Genomic DNA, 3,669 nt, shown 5'->3' with positions numbered 1-3,669 from the left:
GACTTTTTCGAGAAAACCAGTGTCTGCGCTTCCCACCGGGCGGGTTGGACCTGAAGACTCGTCGGTCCCGCAGAGAACACGCGACACCGTGACCGACACGCGGCTGTCCCGCCTTAGAGAAGCGGCCCGGCCCGCGCGGGGCCCGCAACCTGGGGACCGTCCCCCCGCCCCAGAGGGGTCTGGGTGGAACGGGAAAAGTATAAATAAAAAAACGAAAAGGCGAAAAAGGAAGAAGTCCGCTGGAGAACTCCGTGCGAAGGCCCCGCTCCTACACGTCCCGGCCTCAAGGGGAGACGAGGAAGAGAGCGGCGCAGCCTGGGCCTGGGAGTATCGTGACCCTGTAAAGAACTAAACGTGGTGTTAAAAATAGGTGGACAAGACACCGTCAGAATTGTTTGTTTTTAGATGGAGTCTCACTCTGTGGCCAGCCTGGAGTGCAGTGGCGCAATCTGGGCTCACTGCAACCTCCACCTCCTGGGTTCAAGCGATTCTCCTGCCTCAGCCTCCTGCAGCCTCCTGTGTAGCTGGGAACAGGCACGTGCCACCACGCCTACCTAATGTTTGTATTTTTAGCAGAGACGGGGTTTCACCATATTGGCCAGGCTGGTCTCAAACTCCTGACCTCAGGTGATCCACCCGCCACAGCCTCCCAAAATGCTGAAATTAAAGGTGTGAGCCACCGCACCCTGCCTGGATTGGGAGTGTTAGGGCAGGGAGGGCCCCTGGCTAGGAATGCACACTGTGGCAGCGGGAGCCCTGATTCCCTGATTCGAGTGCAGTTTGGCAGAGACACCCTGAAGATGCAGCACTTGGGCGCAGAGCTCCAGGCTGAGTGGGAGGGACGTGGATGCAGGGTGGTGAATGGACGTCCAGCCAGCGCTGGGGAAAAGTCCCATCAAAGCGACAGACTCTTTGTTGAAACTGGCTCAGGGCCAGCTCCAGTCGAAGGACAAACAAGAGGTGAGCCCCAGGCTGCCAAGGCAGGTGGGTCTGATGCAGGGCTCGTGGGTGTCTGGCGTCCAGGCACTCGGGCCAAAACCTGCAGCAGGTTCAGAGACAGCTGCGCCACGCCCTCACACCTCCACCAGGAAATCCATTCTGGAGCTCAGAAAGGAGGAGTGGGCCTGGGACAGCCGCCTACACAGGACCCCCCGTGGCTCAGGACGGACCAGAGTCACATGACGAGGACACTCGCCCACCTCTGCTGCTGGCCTTGCTGCCTGCACTGAGGCGCATCTGGGTCCCAAGTGGAGACCACACCTGCCCCAGTCCCCAGGCCCCTCCCAGGCTCCCTGAAGGGCACCACTCAGGAACCTTCCAGGTCACACCAAAGCTTCTTCCCCACTTTGGGTGTGAGGCCACACACCTTCTCCAAAAGCTGGTGCAGACATCGCAGTCACCACTCACATGACCCCAAGGGGCAGACTTGATCACTGTCCCTGCTCACCTGACCCTGGGGAGTCCAAGCACATGCAAAACTCACCTTCATCCTGGCTGTGCCCTAACTCCAGGTATCCAGGGTCATGTGGGCAGGATCTGAGGATCAGATCAGCAACCCCACCCACCTGCCCTGGGGCTGTGCACTGGCCAGCACTCGAGGCCCTTTCCTGAGCTGGGATGCAGCCCACCTGGGCTCCCTGAGCAGGTGGACAGTCCTACCCCTCCACGGGGCTGTGCACTGGCCAGCACTCGAGGCCCTTTCCTGAGCCGGGACATACCCCACACAGCCCATCTGGGCCCCCTGAGCAGGTGGACTGTCCTGCCCCTCTGCCTGTCACCCTCCTGCCCATCACCCTGAGAACTCCTGGTTCTCAACACTGGAGTCGCCAAGCTCCTCCAGGTCCTTCAGGAGCCCCCAAGTCGCCACCTCTTTGGTCACCCCCAGTCTCCCCCAGGCCAGCTCAGGGCCCACAACACTGTTGTAATTACTTTTAAATCATAAGAAAAAAGAAATTTTAGGTCAAATAAAATGTTTTCATATATAATATGGGCACATTTGGGCTTCGTATCAACACAGATGTAAAACAGGATTTTTGATGTTTTGTGGAGGGAGGGCCCACGGAGGCAGAGTGCTTGCCCCACAGCATCTCATGTCCTGGCCACTGGGCCACATAGCTTTCCAGCTGGGCAGGACCCTCACCCTCTAACTCCTGGGGCTCTGGAGTTAGACCCCTTGGCAGGAGCTGAAACCTCATGGGTCCAATTGAGCCTCCGGATTCTTGTTGAACGGAGCTCAGGAAGGACTTCCTGCTTCTGTGAAACCTTGCGGGTCCGGCACAGCTGCCCTCTTCTTCCTGCGAAAAGTGCCAATCACTCCCTGGTGTGGTGGAGCTGCCAGCCAGCTGGGTGGCTTGTGGCCCAGAGCCAGCAGCGCTAAACAGAACCCCCCCCCGGGAGTGCCTGGGGGGCTAGTTGGGAGGGGTCCTCAAGCCCCTCCAAGGAGTGCCCAGGCAGTGCCATGTGGTCCAGAGAGATTTCACCCCCGCCCAGAAGCCATACGAGGCAGGCAACCGCTGCTTCCCACGGGGTGAGGGCTGCTCGCCCAGCCCACTGCAGCCACTGGCAGGAAGGCATGGGCTGCCCCGTGTCAGGGGAAGGATGGCGCATGGGCCTGGGTCGCTCTGACAGGTTCTCCTCACTGTGAGAAGGGATGGCATTGTGTGTTCAGAGGTAGGAATCAGTGTCAGGTGTTGCTTGGTGCTGTGGCACGTTTTCCTGTGCAGCCCAAGGCTGTCTGGGGAGAGGTGGGAACTGACCTTTTGTCGCTCTCTGCAGCATTCTCTGCCACAGGCAGCTTCCCACACGCCACCTCTTGTTCTGCGGCCCTGGCCCTGCCCCAGGGGGAACTCAAGGGTTGTCTCACCCCTAAAATCAACCTGTAGGTCGATGGCCCCGAAGACCCATGGAAACTAGGAGCCTACCTCAGGCAGCTTCGGCCTCATTTTGGAGGTTCCAGCTGAGCTGAGCCAGCAGCTGAACAAACCCACTGGCCCCTCAGTGTCCTTCCCGGGTGGTTCCAGGGCCTCCACAAGCTGGTGGGGTGGGGAGCACGCCTCTCCCTGGCAGAGGCCAGGGGCTGGGTGGGGCAGAAGGACAGCCAGGGTCTCTGATGAAGGAGAGAAGACTTTTATTGTCAATGAGAGGAAGACGGAAACAAGGGACAAAAAAGACGTTATTGGTGAAAGCTTGGGGGATTCAGCCAACTTCTATTTCTAACAAACGAAGGACGCGAAAAGGCTTAATCAGCTAATGGAATACAGGCTGGGCCACTAACGCGGTGTGAGGGGCCAGGGAGACGGCGTCCGTGTTCGAAATGTAAATCAGCTGTGAAGGCGCCAGTCCGCCAGAGAGAAACCAAGCCGTGACGCCAGAGTTGCTCACAGCACCGGCCCTGCAGGCAGGGGAATGAGCGGGGCCAGGGTGCCATGTGAGGGGGTAAGGGGGGCCAGGGCAGGGGGCTTCGTCCCAGGGTCCTCCTGCATCTGCAGCTCACGCAGCTGTGGACAAGGGCAGGATGAGTGGGGGCGCCAGGTGGGGGCCTCCAGGAGGCACTGAGAGAAGGCCCAGGGGGCCGGAGTGGAGCCTGCGAGGTCCTCCTCGGGATGGATGCTCCAAGGGCCAAGGCTGTTGGCGGCAGTTTCACTGATGTCTGCCCAAGGCTGGTGCCGT

This window comes from Colobus angolensis, unplaced genomic scaffold, assembly GCF_000951035.1.
Source record: "Colobus angolensis palliatus isolate OR3802 unplaced genomic scaffold, Cang.pa_1.0 Scaffold38, whole genome shotgun sequence".
In the NCBI taxonomy this organism is placed as follows: domain Eukaryota; kingdom Metazoa; phylum Chordata; class Mammalia; order Primates; family Cercopithecidae; genus Colobus; species Colobus angolensis.
This window is presented reverse-complemented; position numbering follows the sequence as displayed.